A 17,419-nucleotide genomic window follows, 5' to 3' on the forward strand; every position below is an offset into this window, starting at 1 on the left:
TAGAAAAGGATATTGAATTTTGTCAAATACTTTTTCAGCATCAGTGGAGATTTATTAATATGCTGTATTACATTAATTGATTTTCTTGCATTGAACCATGCTTGCATTCCTGGTATAAACCCCACTTGGTCAAGTTGTATAATTCTTTTAATGTATTATTGGATTCAGTCTGACGGTATTTTGTTGAGAATTTTTGCACCTCTATTCATTAGGGAGATTGGCCTGTAGTTCTCCTTTCTTATTGCACATTTATCCAGTTTTGGTATTAGGGTGATGTCAGCTTCATAAAATATGTTAGGTAGTGTTCCTTTTTCCTCAATTTTTTGGAAATATTTGAGATGGGTGTTAGCTCTTTTTGGAATGTTTAATAAAATTCCTCTGAGAAGCCATTGGTCTCAGGACTTTTGTTGTAGGAAGATTTTTGATGACTGATTGAATCTCTTTACTTGTGATTGGTTACTTGAGATCTTCTATTTCTTCTTGAGTTCGTGTAGCTTTTTCATGGGTTTCTAATATTTGTCCATTTCATCTAACTTTTATAGTGTTGGCATATGATTGTTCATATTATCCTCTTATGACTTCTTTTTTTTTAAATTTCTTCAGAGTCCATGCTAACAACCTCTCTGTCATTTCTGATTTTGTTTACTTGCATCATCTCTCTTTTTCTCTTTGTCAGCTTTGCTAGTGGTCCATTCATTTTACTGATTTTCTCAAGGAACCAACTTTTGATTTTATTGATTCTTTCTTTTGTGCTCCCATTCATTTAACCATGCTTTAATCTTTGTTATTTCTCTTTTTCTATTTGCTTTGGGGTTAGTTTGCTGTTCTTTCTCTAGTTCCTCAAGGTGAGCAGTTAAGTCATTAATTTTTACTCTTTCTGATTTTTTCATATAAGCACTTAGGGCAATAAATTTCCCTCTCAGCACTGTCTGCCACATCTTATGAGTACTGATATGTAGGGTTCTAATTTTCATTCATATCCTGATAGTTATCAATTTCTCAAGCAATTTCTTCTTTGACTCATGGTTGTTTAAGAGTATGTTATTTAATCTTCGTATATTTGTGGAAGTTCTCACTCTTTAGTGGGTATTGATTTCCAGCTCCATTTCATTGTGATCACAGAAAGTGCTTTGAATAATTTCAATATCTTTGAATTTATAAAGACTTTTTTGTGCCCCAGCATAAGATTTATCCTGGAGAATGTTCCATGAGCACAAGAAAATAATATATACCCTGATGTTTAGGGTGTGTAATGATCTATATATGTCTTTTAGCTCAAGTTCACTTATCAAATTGTTTAAATTCTCTATTTCCTTGATGATCTTCTGTCTGATTGTTCTAGCTATAGAGGATAGTGGTGCATTGAAGTCTCCTACTATTATTGATGAAATATCTGTCACTTCCTTCAGTTTTCCCATTATTTACCTCATGCATTTTGGAGCTCCTTGATTGGGAGGATAAATATTCATGGTTGTTATTTCTTCTTGTAATTGTCCCTTTTATTAATATAAAGTGTTATTCTTTGTCTGTTATGATATCTACATTTAAAGTCTATTTTGTCCATACTAGTATAGCTATTCCTAATTTCTTTTGGTTACACCTTACGTGGAACATCTTTTTCTATCCTTTCTCTTTCCATATATTTGTACCTTGGGTCTAAGATGAGTCTTTTATAAATGGCATATAGCTCATCATATTTCTTTATCTATTCTGCAAATCTGTACCTTTAATTAGTAAGCATAGTCTGTTAGCATTCAAACTTATTAGTGTAAATATTGAATCCACCATTTTATATTTTGGATTTTGTTTATCAGCTTTATATATTCTTTTCCCTCTTTCTCTTTTTATCTTTTAAGTTACGCTTACTGGTACTATTCACTTTTGTGCCTTCCTCCAGACCTCATTCTCCTGTATTTTTTCTCAGCCAACAGAACTTCCTTTAGTATTTCTTGTAGAGCCAGTCTCTTGTTGAAAAATTCTCTAAGCATTTGTTTGTGAAAATTTTAATTTCCCCCTCACCTTTGAAGGACAATTTGGCTGGGTACAGAATTCTTGGTTTGAAGTCTTTCTCTTTCAGGATCCTAAATATATAATAATACTGCCTTCTTCCCTCCATAGTGCCTATTGAGTAATCCAAATTCTGTCTTATGTGGTTTCCCTCATATATAGTTCACTTTTCTTTGCATTTTCAGGATTTTCTGCTTCTTTTCAACATTTGACAGACTGATTAATATGTGCTTTGGAGTAGGTTTATTTGCATTTATTCTATTTGGGGTTTATTGGGCTACTTACATATGCATATTTGTGAATATTTAAGAATATTTTTAATTTTGTCTACAGCATCTTCAATCTCTGTGATATCTATTTTTCTATTCATTCTTTCAACTTCTTCTTTATGCTCTTCTAGTGTCCTTTTGCTCTCCTTTATGTAATTAGCCATCTCACTTATTTTATTTAGTAGAGTTATACGAACATCTTTGTTTAGTTGTTCCAAAGTCTGTGTCTCCTCCAGTGTTTTAACTTGGTCATTATGCTGGGCTATATCTGTCTGCATCTTTATATACTTTGCAAGTTTCTGTTGCCTTTGAGGCATGTAATTATCTTAATAGAGTTATTTTGGAAATTAAGTTCCTTCAGTAGTTTGAAGTTTTGTATTTGTGGGATGGGTGTGGAGTTGGATGTGAGCATGAGGCAGGGCACAATGGTGTGATGATTGTGGCCTAGGTATAGGCACGAGGTGGGGGCTTTACGAGGGTGCTTGGGAGCATGGGTTGTGGGGTACAGGGTTTTGAAAGGGTAGTACAGGGGTCATGGGGACAGGACACACCTCAGGCAGGCCTTGAGCACAGGAGCAGGGTGCAATGTGAAAGACATGGTGACAGGGCACAGCAGGTAGTGAACTGAAGAGAGGGGACTATGCAGATGTGCACATAGTCCCCTGTAGGCATCTGTGTATGGACTGGTACATAGGCTGGATGCAAGTGGGTACATAGAGCATGGGGGTGTGGGTATCAGGGTGTGGGGTTCAGGGCACAGTGGTTGGGCACAGGTAGGGCTGTGCATGGGTGCATCCTTGCATAGGGGGAAGGTCCAGAAGAGCCAGGATGTGAACATGCTCCTGTGCAGTGGCAGGGTGCAGGTCACTGGGGTTGCAGTGTGTCGATCAGGGGTGTGTGCACATGTCAAGGGGTGGTTGGGAATGTGGTGCAGGAGCACAGGGCAGGGGCTATGTTGCATGGAAGCACACATGAGCACCTGTGGGGTGTGGGAGCAGGGTGCTTGTGCTGGGGGTAAGGCAAGCATTGGTGTATGCACAGGGCAGGGGAGGCGGATCCAGGATGAAGGTACACGCATGTACAGTTCAGGAGTGGTTGTGTACAGGGGTCACGAGGTTGAGCCTGGATACATGGGTGCTGGGAAACATTAGGCTGTTTGCACTAGCTGATGGTCTTTGGTTCTCTGTATTTCAGTTCCTCAATGTTTGCAACCAGGACCTCTCTACATGGTATAGAAGACCCTCCCAGGTCACTTAAACCCTGGAGTCATTGTTCCAGTTGTTTTTCTGCCACTTCTCTAGCAGTTACTTAGAGTAGGTGTGAACTCAACCTATTCTGTTCCACCATCTTCCCGGAAACTGTGCATTTCTTAAAGGGTGTCTCTCCTAAGTATTTTTAAGAGTCCCTGCCCCACTCCACCCCCATATCCTTAGTTTTTCTTTGAATCCATTCATCTCCTTACCTCACTTGCATACCATGTCTTGCAGTCTAGATGATCAGGCTACACAATGTTTAATCACATACTCTGTAAAGTTTTATTTAATGGCTTGAATTTGGTGGCTACAGAGGGTAAGCATCTTCATATTTCTGGTAGTCTCTAATCTCCCTATTCCAGCATGAAAACTTTTCCTTAGCTTTGCATTATCAAAACATCCATTAAAATGATTTTCCTCAATGTATCAATCATTCACAAGCACATTGTACCCTCCAGAAACACCTAGACAATGTAAAACACTTAAATTTTATATAGAAATTCTCTTCTCCACTTGTCAGTCACCCTAACTTCATGTTTAAAAACTTAAAAGATAGGCAAAAATGTATAAAAGGCCCTAGAATGAAAAATAAATCATCAGGAACCTATAAAACCATCATAGGTAAGGTAACACATTCTATCTCAAGGGTTCTGAAAACTCCCATTCCCTACTGTGGTGATTTGGAGCTGTACGTACCCACAAAAATATACTTGAACTTAATACATTCCTGTGGGTGTGAACCCATAGTAAATAGAACCTGTGATGAAATTACTTCAGTTAAAGTGTGGCCCACCTCAATCAGGATGTATATTAACTCTATTACTGGAGTCTTTGAAAAACAGTATGAAATTTAGAGTAAGGGAGAGAAAGCCACAGGTAATAGCCAGAAGCTGAAATTCAATGGAACCAGGAGGAAGAAAGAGAGGCCAGGAGATGCTGCCATGCCTTGCCATGTGACAGAGGAACTAAGGACTAAAGGTTGCTGGCAGCCAGCCCCAGAGCACGGCAACTTTGGGAAGAAGGCATTGCCTTGATGATTTCCTGATTTGGACATCTTGCTTGCCTTGATTTGGACATTTTCACAGTGACAAACCACAAGTAAATAAATTCCCACTATTTAAGCTGTCCCATTACATGGTATTTGCTTGGGCAACCTAGGAAACCAAAACACCTATTAATGGGTGATTTGTCAACAATTAATGAGGCTTGCTTTACATGAAAGGGAAAAATATTAACAGAAGAACAAAATATAGGTGCATGTCTAAACATCTATTAAAATTAAGACAAGATAAACTTATGAAGCATGTAATAACATGGATGGACCTAGAGAACATTTTGCTGAGTGAGTCCAGCCAAAAACTAAAGGACAAATACTGTATGGTCCCACTGATGTGAACGGACATTCGACAATAAACTTGGAATATGTCATTGGTAACAGAGTCCAGCAGGAGTTAGAAACAGGGTAAGATAATGGGTAATTGGAGCTGAAGGGATACAGACTGTGCAACAGGACTAGATACAAAAACTCAAAAATGGACAGCACAATAATACCTAAGTGTAAAGTAATCATGTTAAAACACTGAATGAAGCTGCATCTGAGCTATAGGTTTTTTTTGTTTTGTTTTGTTTTTTTACTATTATTATTACTTTTATTTCTTTTCTCTATATTAACATTATATATCTTTTTCTGTTGTGTTGCTAGTTCCTCTAAACTGATACAAATGTACTAAGAAATGATGATCATGCACCTATGTGATGATGTTAAGAATTACTGATTGCATATGTAGAATGGTATGATTTCTAAATGTTGGGTTAATTTCTTTTTTTTCTGTTAATTAATAAAAAAAATAGTTGCTAAGGAGAGAAGTATAGATACAGTATAAAAGACAGAGAAAAATATTAAATAAAACATAAAAAAGACTTATTTTATGGAGAGATGTTCATATCAAAGGACATGAGAAGTGAATTCATATTTTAGCAGCTCAATAACCAGAAAAAGGTGAAGGGGTAATCAACTCAATGAGAGAAAATATTTGGAAATCACATATCGCACAATGGTTCAATATCTGTATACACAAAGAAATCATGCAACTCAACAACAAAAGAACAAACAACCCAAATATAAAATGGGGTAAAATATGAATAGGCATTTTTCTGAAGAGAAAATACTAGATGGCTCAAAAGCCCATGAAAAGATGTTCATTTTCATTGGCTATAAGCAAGATAGATCAACACTACAATGAGATACCACCTCCCACACATAGAATGGCTTCTATTAAACAACCATGAAACTATAAATGTTGGAGAGGATGTGGAGAAATTGGGACACTTATGCACTGCTGGTGGGAATGTATAATAGTGCAGCCAGTATGGAAGATAGTTTGGCGGTTCCTTAGGAAACTAAATATCGAGTTGCCCTATCACCCAGCAATAGCACTACTTGATATATACCCAGAAGAGCTGAAAGCAATGACTCAAACAGACATTTGTAAACCACTGTTCATAGCAGCATTATTCACAATTGCCTAAAGATGGAAATAAACCAAATACCCATCAAGAGATGAGTGGATTAAAAAAATGTGGCACACACATACGATGGAATATTAGGCAGCAGTAAGGCAAAACGACCTCCTGAAATACATGACAAGATGGATGAGCCCTGAGAACATATGCTGAGTGAAATAAGCCAGACACAAAGGGATATTTTTGGTGACCATTTTAAAGGTAAAATCGGAGGCTTGCAATACAAAATAAAGGGGACTTAGAGATGCTTAGAAGCTAGAGATGATTAGCTAATGAGGTTGAACTCCAATGTAAGGGAATAGGTAGAAGTAAAGGTAGTTTTCTAGTGGGTCTATAAGCAATATTACCATCCTGAAGGGGAACAAAATTGAAAGGGGTTGTATAGACCTACATGTCCCACTGATTAACACTAGAAATATGAATTAGTTCTTGCAAGAGCTACTTCAAAGGTACAATCCATGTACAAAGAGTGTTTAAGTCCAGCGTACGGGGACGGGGGGGGAACTGCTTTTGCATGCTGTGGACTATGTTTAAAGGACAACTTCAGCACTACCACAGCAACAGCAGTGGGAAATAATGGAGAATGGGACAAGAGTTAAGAGGAGGTTTAGATTTCCTATTTGGTGAGGGTGTGTTGTTTTTCTTTCTCTCGGGAACAATGAAATTATCTAAAATGAAGCGTGTTGATGGACTGTGGACTTTGGGCACTATCCATGATCGCTAATGAATGGAGGTATCTGAAGGATGTACTGACTGAGAAGTAGATTGGCAAATGATGGTGTATACTCATGAATGAATGTTGTGCTGCTACAAAAAAGGAATGAAGTCGGGAGGCAAGCATTGATGTGAATTAAGGTGTGGAACATTTGGTGAGGCAAAATAAAACCAGAAACAAAAGAAAAACAATGGTATGGTCTCCTTTAGAAAATGCTTAGAAGAAAACAGGGGCCTAGATTGTAAGTTGTATAGCAGACACATTTAGTCAAAAGTGGTAATTATTATTTCTGCATTTCAAGAGGCCGTTTTATAATATATATATTATATTTATATATTTATATATAAAACCTTATATTTAGAGACAAGAGTGAAGCTGTTCAGGTTGAGGTTAAAGTAATTCAGAACACAAGGGTAAGGAAGACAGTGTTTGTATTTTAGCACCACGCATACTCTTTTAGAACTAAGGAAGAAATGTTATTTGGTCTGGAACTGAAATTTTCTGTAGCACGTAATCTAATTCAACCTATCTGTATAGCTCATTTGAACAATTGAAATACAGGGAGCCCAGAATAAGAAAGAGGTCCTTTAATCCTGTACAGCCTACTATAATTTCTGGATGCATCCTAGAGTATATTAAGCAGATAATCAAAAAGTATTGGCAAAGTCCCTTGAAGGATGGGGGGAAAAACATGGAACTATTAAACTTTACCATGAGGGAATCCCCTGATACTGTGTCAAACTTTAGGTACACTTAAATCAATAGGCCATGCCCTTGATCTTGAGGCTTAATCTTGTGAAATTTATGTAGGTAGCAGAGAAGCTTAGCCTACTTGTAGGTATGCCTAAGTATTACTTCTGGTGGATCTCTTTTTTTGCTCAGATGTGGCCTCACACTCTCTAAGCCCAATTCTGCAAGTGAAACCATTAACATACCCCCTACATGGGACATGACATCCAAGGGTGAAAGTCTCCCTGGTGATGTAGGATTTGATTCCCAGGGATGAATTTGGCCCTGGAACCATGGTATCAACAATTCCATTCTGATCAAGAGGGGGAAAAGAAGTGTAACTAAGAAAGTATCAATGGCAGAGAGAGTTCAAATAGAGGCGAGAGGCTACTCAGCAGATTGCTCCTATGCAAGCTTCAGTAAGACAGTGCTACCTATCATACCTGCCAAACCCCAACCAGGACCATTCTATCCAATCCTAAAAGACATCTAGGGCAATATGTAAGATTCCACAAGGGTTCCATGTATTAGTGTCACTTTCTAGAAATCTACAACCTCCAGATGGGTCCCTGGACCAGATAAGTCCTGAAACCTACAGGGCCCAGCCACTCCAGAACATCAGATAGTTCCATTTTTAGTGACAGACACTTCTAACATGAAAAAGTTAGAATGGCTTTGGCTCAAACAACCCTAAAGAGAGGAATAGAAGGATCAAAGCTGATCATGGAGTTATACAGAGAAGGTAGGATTTAACAAATGAATATGATTGATGAATCATTACATTGATGTCTCTTTTAGTCATCAGTATCTTAGAGCAGCTAGAAATAAGAACATGAAATCATGGAGTTGTAACCCATGTTAAACTCTGAAATATCTTCTACAACTAATTGGTTCTGTACTTTGAAATTTTTTTTCTTTACTTTTCTTTTTTTTGCATGGACAGGCACTGGGAATTGCACCAGGGTCTCTGGCATGGCAGGCAAGAACTCTGCCTGCTGAGCCACCATGGCCCACCCTGTGCTTTGAAATTTATTGCTTTTTTGTATATATGTTATTTTTCACACGCAAAAAAGAGGTCGGTTGTGGTAATAAAAAGCATTTAAGCCTTCTAGCCTCCTATATTCTGAAGCAGTTAGAAGCAAAAATCTGAGAGGAGTAGTATGGTAGCCCATGACAAACTCTGGGGTCTACCCTCTAACTATTTGTTGAAGAATAGTTTGAAAACTATTGCTTTTTTATTTCTTTGCTTTTTATATATGTTATACTATACAATAAAAAATTAAAAAAATAAAAATAAACATAAGTACCTACTTCCTAGGCACATCATGGACTTCCCATAAAGTTATTATATACCTTTTAATGTTTTTTCTGGTGCTCTATTTTCAACATGGGAGAGTTTACTGCATTGTATCCATTATCTCCCCTTTCTTTTGACATACCTGGTAAGTAAATGCTCTCCTCTATAGCTCTACTAAAGGCTTCAGTGAAAGAAGAACTGCAGTATGCTGAGAATTACGGCAGTAACCCTGAACATTGGAATTGGGAGGGCCCCATTACGTCCAGACTGCAATTCACATTCAATTCAATTCCAGTGAGGCCGTTCAAGTGGTGAACTGATAGTCTATATAAACATAGACAATAATCTCCAAAGCCCCACCACTCTACCTTGCTTATATGACAAAAAATCATGGGCCTTGGAGAAATCAAACCCATGTCTTAAACCAACCCCTTCTACTTACTATGTTTCTATGTCATTTGATTTGTCTTTTAAGCTTCATTCGTTAATCAAACATATTCTGAAGGCAAATTTCCTGAGTTTGAATCTTAGTTCTGCTCTTTGAGAGCCTGTGATTTGGGAAAATTTCTTAAACTCATAGTTATCATCAGTAGAGTCAGAATAACAATAGAATATACCTCATACCTCATATGCTATGAATATTAAATGATAACATTAAGTGTACATGCCTTGAGTAAATTGAGTGTCTTTATAAATATCAAATGTGATAATATACCTGGCAGAACTTTAAATGTTTTAAATACCTAGAGAAATGTAACAAACTATTGTTGAATAATTGAAACAAAGATGTAAATTAACATGTTTTTCTTCACATGTTTTTTAATTGATATTATGCTAATTATACAAAGACTAATACAGAAGGTGTATTGTGTAATAGTATTTTCCTTGTGATTTCATTTCCTCTTTATGGTTTCCAATATTCATATTAAAAGGTCTTCTTATGTACCCATATCACCTAGTTATATTTGCTAATGATTTGAAAATCTGGAACTATTTTTCTTAACACTTATATTACCCTTAGGAAACAACTCCCCTTGCCTACTGGATCTATCTCCTGACTTGTTATTTTCATCAAATATTATTACAGTGGATAAATATATTTAGGCATTTACAACCAAATGAGAAATATGTGCTTTTGAGTGTCTGGGAAGTACCAATCTCCCACCAGATAATTTTCTAAGTCACTTATTGGTAAGCACTAAGGAAAAAATTAATATAAACAATATAATAAAAAGTAATTACTATGAATTATTTACTGTATTAGTTAGGGTTCTCTAGAGAAACAGAATCAACAGGGAACACTTGCAAATATAAAATTTATGAAAGTGTCTCACGTGACCGTAGGAATGCAGAGTCCAAAATCCACAGGGCAGGCTGCGAAGCCGATGACTCCAATGGATGGCCTGGATGAACTCCACAGGAGTGGCTCACCAGCCAAAGCAGGAATGGAATCTGTCTCCTCTGAGTCCTCCTTAAAAGGCTTCCCATGATTGGATTTAGCATCACTAATTGCAGAAGACACTCCCCTTTGGCTGATTACAAATGGAATCAGCTGTGGATGTAGCTGACGTGATCATGACCTAATCCTATGAAATGTCCTCATTGCAACAGACAGGCCAGCACTTGCCCAATCAGATGAACAGGTACCACAACTTGGTCAAGTTGACACCTGTCCCTAACCATGACATTTACCTACATTGATCTCCATATGGTGTTAATACTCATGAAAGCAAAATGCCAGTCTCTATAACTGGTCTATGTGCACGTGTATAATTTTCCTAGCAGAATAAGTAAAAGAAAGAAAAATGTTTGGCTTATCATATGCTAGCATATTTTATGCCAATATCATCATTTTAAAGTGAGTGTTTATGTAAAGATGCTTATTTTTATTTCACAATGAAGTTGCTCAACAAAAATGTAACTTGATGACACCATCAGAGTAAACCACAAATGTTTTCAAAGATGAAATTTGAAGTAGGCCACACCATTAATTCAAATTTGGTTGAGATGGGAAATTTGTGCCTGAAACTGTATCAAAGATAATATGATTATTTAAATGCATTTTGAAAGGATTATGCTGTCTGGTTGTTTATTTTTATCACTTTGTTACTGAGGAAGTGTTCATTTAATTTGGGGTTCAGAAAGGCCGTGTATCTCTCTGTGATGGTCAGGCTCGCATGCAACTTGGCCAGGTGGTGCTGCCCAGTTGACTGGTCAGAGAAGCACTGGCCTGTCTGTTGCTGTGAAGACATTTTCTGAGTTAAAATCATGACCAAGTTGGCTGCATCCACAGCTGAAAGCATTTGCAATCAGCTAAGGGGAAAGTCTTCTACAATGAGTGACACTTAATCACCAGAAGGCTTTTAAGGAGAATTCGAAAGAGACAATCAGTCTTTCTGCTTCAGCCAGCCAGCCTCTCCTGAGAGTTCATTGAGGACCTTCTTTGGAGCTGCCAGCTCGTGGCCTACCCTACAGATCTTGGACTCATCATCTCCATGGTTGTGTGAGACATTTTTGTAAATTTTATATTTATAGTTAGCTCCTGCTGATTCTCTTTCTCTAGAGAATCCTAGCTAATATTCTCTCCTTAAAAAGTAAAATCTTTGATATGTTATAATTGATAAAATTAATTCTGTTTTGAGCTGCAAATCAAATCCCATTTCTACTAGGAGAAAACTTAACTCAGTTTATTAATGTTTACCTACTAGGAAAGTAAAAGGAAAGCTCATATGAATAGTCATCAAGAATGTCATGCTTTTATGTACATATGTACAATTTGTTATCCAACAAGAGGTAATGACACTTTTAATGATGTTAATTGCAGTCTAATAAATATCTACTTCTCTTTGCTCACCATCAAGGCAAACTTCAAATTCACAGATGCTCAGTATTGTTATTTTTGTATTTAGAGGCTATTTTGTCTGACTTTAGTATACCTATGCCAGCCATTTTTTGGTTACTGCCTGGGTGGAATACTTTTTTCCAATATTTTTGTGTTCTTGGGTCCAAGGTGAGCCTCTTGTAGACAGTGTATAGACACATCATGCCTTTATATACATTCTGCTAATCTGTGTCTTTTGATTTGAGAGTTTAATCCATTAACATTCAATGTTATTACTACAAAGGCAGTACTTCAAACATTTTATCCTTTGTTTTTTATATGACATATCTTATTTTTGTCACTCTTTTTACCCTTTTGGGTATCCTTACTGATAATCTTTCTATACTCACTTCCCAGCATCTCTCTCCTGTCTTCTCTTTTCAGCCTACAGAACTCCCTTTAGTATTTCTTGTAGGGCAGATCTTTTGCTGACAAACTCACTCTGTTTCAGTTTGTGAATATTTTTAACTCTCCCTCATTTTTGAAGGACAGTTTTGCTGGATAAAGAATCTTTGGCTGGCCATGTTTTCTTTTCCAGAACCTTAAATATATGATACAACTCCTTTCTCAACTCCATGGTTTCTGATGAGAAATTGGCACTTAATCTTTTACAGTTTCCTTGTATATGATGAATCATTTTTCTTTTGCTACTTTCAGGCTTCTCTTTATCTTTGGCATTTGACATTCTGAATAGTATGTGTCTTGGAGTAGATCTGTTAGGATTTGTTCTGTTTTGAGTATATTGTGCTTCTTGAACTTATACATTTTTGTATTTCATAAAAGTTGGGTAATTTGGGGTTATTATTTCCTCAAATATTCTTCCTGCTCCTTTCCCCTTCTCTTCTGCTTCTGGAGTATCCAGGACATGTAAGTTTGTGTGCTTCATGCTGTCATTCAATTTCCAGAGACACTGCTAATTATTTTTTCATTGCTTTCTCTATCTGTTCTTCTCTCTGTGAAATTTTGGTTGTCCTATCTTCTAATTCTCTGAATGTTTCTCTCCCCTGTTCAAATCTGCTGTTGTGTGCTTCTATTGCATTTTAAATTGCTTCTATTTTTCCTTTCATCCACATAATTTCGGTTTTGTTTCTTTACATACTTTCAAATTATTTTTTATGTTCACCCTAGGTCTTCTTAATATTCTTTGTCTTTTAAGCTCTATTTTCCTTTATCATATTGAATTAATTTAGATTTGCTTGAACATCTTTGATTAGTTGTTCAGAACTCTTTGCACTCTCTGATGTTTTATTTTTTTTCCTTTGACTGGGTCATATCTTCCTGTTTCTAGTACATCTTGCAATTTTTTTTTTTTTTGCCGTTGTTAAGGCATACAAATATCCCAATGAGTTTATTCTGAAGGTGAGTTTATCTCTCTTGCTGAGGTTTCTATTGTTAATTAGCTTTGTGTTTATGATCTACTTTGACACTTGGTTCAATTTATTCTAGACACATAGAATTGCCCATGTTTAACTGATCAGATTTTTTCAGCTCTTCTTCATCTGATCCTTGCTCTAGATACGCAATGCAATCTTTAAGGTTGCATTATTTTGCAACTGTTTCACTCCTAACTAAAAATTCCTTTCCTCTTTCCTCTGTCTTGATTTATTATGTTTGTTTTTGCTTTGCCTCTATAGTTGTTTTTATACTACTTTGTCCCTAGCAGCTTTTGCCTAAAGGGAAAATTCTGACAGAAGGTCATTCTTGGGAGAAGACTTTCCCAAGTGAGTATTTTCCAGCTAGAACAGGGCCAGGGACCCTTGAGTGGGGCACACAGAAGCTCCAAAGAGCCCTGAGGAGAAGGTGAGGAAAGATACTAGAAGACATTTTGATGATTCACAAGAATCATGTGATTTCTAGGCATGCCAAGCAAATGATACTCTTCAGCAAAGAGTTTCCAGCAACCCTAAGGAGTCATTTTGTCTTTATACTTCCACCACCTCCACCCTTGTCAGGGGTAGATTTGAAACAAAGACTGTGACCTACCCCTTTCTGAGGCAAGCTAAAACACATTGCTCAAAGCCAGAACCCAAAAATCACAATTTGCCAATCAAAAGCCATGATCAGTACTCACCTGTGCCCACCCACCACCCTCCCACCCCAATTCTTGGGAAAGATGGCTTCTGCATCCCTTTACATCCACAGCAGCCAGTCAGGGACCAGGATCAGAAGCAGCCTGCCTCGGGAGTGTGGGTAGGGCACTAGCAGTTGCTGCTGAATGCTTTACTCACAGCTCTTAGTGCAGTGTCTCAGCCTCTTCTTTCTTCTCTCCACTGGATGCTGCACAGTACTCCCCTGGCCTCTGGAGCCCCCAGAAGAGTTGTTCTAGACAGTTCCTGCCTGTACATTAGCTTTTTTTGAAGGAGGATTGGGTACTACAAATTCCTACTCCATCATCTTCTCTGGAAATCCCTGTTATTACTTTTTAAAAGTTTAAAATTCTAAATTAAAAGCTCAATTTGATTATTTTTTAAAAATTTTGCCATGAGGGCACTGGCAGTAAATATTACACTCATGAATGCCAGACATATAAAATTATATTAAATAAGAGTTCTATATTTTAAAAATTATTTTTCTATTTTGTATCCCTCTATTCTTTTCTAAATAAGGCTAATTTTGAAAACTATTTTCTTTTAAATATAAAATTGCTTATCCATTATATTTCAAATATTCTCCTCTACATTTCTAAAATTATCCTGTTCATTATTCTCATACATACATTTTTACTACTCCCAGACCCATTTTGATAAGGAAATGAAACAAAGCAAATGAACACAATAAAGGAACAAATCAAGCAAAGCTATTGTTGCTACACATGTATATCAAAATCCCATACTGCAGAAAAAAATATAAACTTAAAGTTAAAAAGTTATGATTGCCTGGTGAATGATAATATATGCAAATGATCTGTTTATAACATGTTATATGGAAGGAGGGAGCGGAGATGATAGAACAAACTGTATCACGTGGCTGCAGAATACAGCTAAATGAGCTTTTACCTCTGTGATAGTTTGGGGTTGTATGTACCCCAGATAAATATGTTCATAAACTTAATCCATTCCTCTGAGTATGTACCCATTGTAAGAAGGATCTTTTTATGTACTTCTTTCAATTAAAGTGTCACCCAACTGAATCAGTATGACTTTTAATCTTATTCTTGTCCTTTATGAGAGGATGAAATCCAGATAATGAGAGAGAGAGCCACAGAGGGAACAGCCAGAAACTGAAGTTCTACCGAACCTGCACTGGCCAGAAGAAGCCATCATGTGCATGGCCATATGATAGAGGAGCCCAGGAACAAGCCATCCCTAGAACGTATCTTCAGAAAGAAATCACTGGCTTGATGACATCTTGATTTGGAGTTTCTCTTTTCCTCAAAACTATGAGGTGATAGAGCCCATTGTTTAAGCTGACCCATTGCATTGTATTTGCTTGAACAACATAGGAAACCAAAACACCCAGTCTTCTAACATTAGAGAGATTGTTACATGAACATGGAAGAGCCTCTTCCTTTTGACGATATTCTGGAAATCCATTAGCCAAAAGTAATGAATAGAAAGTGGTTGAGTGGGTTGGTGTCTGAGGGAAGCTGAATAAGATCCTCATCGTTAAAACTGTGCCTATAAAAATCATCTGCCTGACATCACTTTTAAGGTTGCTGTATAGGGAATATGTGCCACTTTTTAAAATGTGTGTTATGAAAAATGGACATAAATGCATATGAAAAGAAATGTATCTTACAGATTTTTTTTAAGGGGGTAAGTGCATGGTCCAGGAATTGAACCTGGGTCTCCCACTATATATATATATATGTGTGTGTGTGTGTGTGTGTGTGTGTGTGTGTGTGTGTGTGTGTGTGTGTGTGTGTGTTTCAAACACATTGTATAACATACTATTTTTGACATAAATTCTAAGTATTAAATTGTCCGGTCTACTGATAAAGGTCTTAGCCTATTTCCCTTTACACTAAAAGTGACATTTTTGTTTATCCAATTAAATTTATTTCTATACTGCCTCTTTCCAAAAGACTTAAGATGTTTTTTACAAATGCATAGAATAGGAGGAGGCAGGGTAAGATGGTGGCTTAGAGAGGTGTGGAATTTAGATTCATCCTCCAGAAGAGCTAGTAAATAGCCTGGAACAGTATAGAACAACTGCTGGGGCTGCATCAGTGACCAGGTACACAGCACACAGCAGTCTGAACTAGGGGGACTGGCTGAGACCCCACACAGAACTGTAAGTCCCTCAAACTGCAGAGTTCAGTGCCCCTCCCCCATGGGCAAAGCAAGCTGATTCCCCAAGGGAAAAGAAAACAGAATTTACTAGCAGCAAGGGCTTAGCTCAAGCAAGCTCCACTGTGTAATTAAATAACAAATTCTGACAACTGAAAATAGACCCCCAGCACAAATAAAACTGGAGTAAGTACTAAATGTACTAGTAAATTTTACCCCAGCAGTGGTGGTGGTGGGGGAGGAGGTGGCACTGATAGAAAAAACAAAGAGGGTTTTTGAGTCAGAAAGCACAAAATACTGCAAAAAAACTGGTCCTCAAGAAAAGGGGCACATAGAGCCTGGAGATACATAGAACACTTACCAACTTAAGCTTTCAGCTCTTGATTGACAAACGCTAGGAGCAGTGGTCCTGCTCTGTAAAGACTTTTTTTCTTTTTCTCTACTGCTTACCAGCTCATTATATAGAACTGGAAGCCTTCTCAACCCTGTGCCAGTCAAGGGCTGAATTTAGCTTGTCTGAAAGACAAATTAACTAGTCAATTGAAAAGGGTTAATTCCCTAAAGGTTGTATCTTCTCCAGGAGAAAAGTGGGGTCCAGCTCAAGTGGAATTACTCCTTCAAGGAATCCAGGCCCCAGGGATTGGAAAACTGAATCATTTAATGCCATTGTACAACCTGACCTCTGTCTCAGTGATGCTCCAACAGGGAGAGTCTGCTGAAATTAAAGGCACCGCAAATACTTTATATTGGTGAGATGCCAGGAACAGACAAATACCAAATGCTAGGTAGGATAGGAAAGGCACAGAGTCAAGAGGCTTCTTAAGAAAGCCTGACAACCTGCTGAGGCTCATCCTCATGGAAATTGATGCTGGTGATTATTTCCTTCTGAGACATGGGCCAGTCTGGTCTGGGAAAATCTAACTGAAGTCTATAATATCTGAGGAGACCCTCCCCTCAAATTAAAATGGGTCCATATAGGCAGAGCAAGAAAAAGAAAACCAAGAACTGAAAAATTCTAGTCAGCTAAGAGAACCTATGCTAGAGGCCTAGAATGAGTTGAACTGAATGTCAAAGGACAGATAGAAAACAAAGTCATCCAGCAAGAAAACCCTAGATAAAAAAGTGAAAATAACTTCTAGAATAAATTAATTAAGGAAATCAAATGCCTAGACACTAGCAAAAAATAACAAGTCATAAAAGAAAAATTGAAGATAATGTCCAGTTAAAGGAACCAACCAACAATTCAAGTGAGATACAGGAGTTGAAACAACTAATTCAGAATGTTCAAACAACATAGAAAATCTCATCAAAAATCAAATCAATGAGTTGAGAGATGATATAAAGAAGACACTGGGAGAAAAAAAAAGAAATCAAAAGTTTGAAAAAACAAATCACAGAACTTATAGGAATGAATGGCACAATAGAAGAGATGAAAAAACAATGAAAACCTACAACAACTGTTTTGGAGAGGCAGAAGAAAGGATTAATAAATGAGAGGACTGAACATCTGAAATCT

This window comes from Tamandua tetradactyla, chromosome 7, assembly GCF_023851605.1.
Source record: "Tamandua tetradactyla isolate mTamTet1 chromosome 7, mTamTet1.pri, whole genome shotgun sequence".
Lineage (NCBI taxonomy): Eukaryota > Metazoa > Chordata > Mammalia > Pilosa > Myrmecophagidae > Tamandua > Tamandua tetradactyla.